Here is a 306-nt window from a genome sequence, read left to right on the forward strand (position 1 = left end):
TTAAGAAAATTTAATATTTGTTATCGACATATTTATTTTCATTCAAGTATAAAAACATCTCTGAATAACGAAATGTAATAGATTTTGCGACTGTCACTTACAGAATAGCAAAATCGTCTCAAGTCTCAAAATTTGAGACTTGATACTGTATCACCTCTGCGAGTGGTAGGCACCTTGCCGCGGTGCAGCTGTAGCAGCAACGAGCGCCGCCAATAACCCCGCCGCAAGGCGTGGCGATAGCAGGACACTGACCGCGGATACGTATGCCCAAGCCGCAAAGCAAAAGAGCGGCCAGATTACGCCGCA

This window comes from Bactrocera latifrons, unplaced genomic scaffold (genome assembly GCF_001853355.1).
Source record: "Bactrocera latifrons isolate USDA-ARS-PBARC rearing strain unplaced genomic scaffold, ASM185335v1 scaffold_893, whole genome shotgun sequence".
Taxonomy (NCBI): Eukaryota; Metazoa; Arthropoda; class Insecta; order Diptera; family Tephritidae; genus Bactrocera; species Bactrocera latifrons.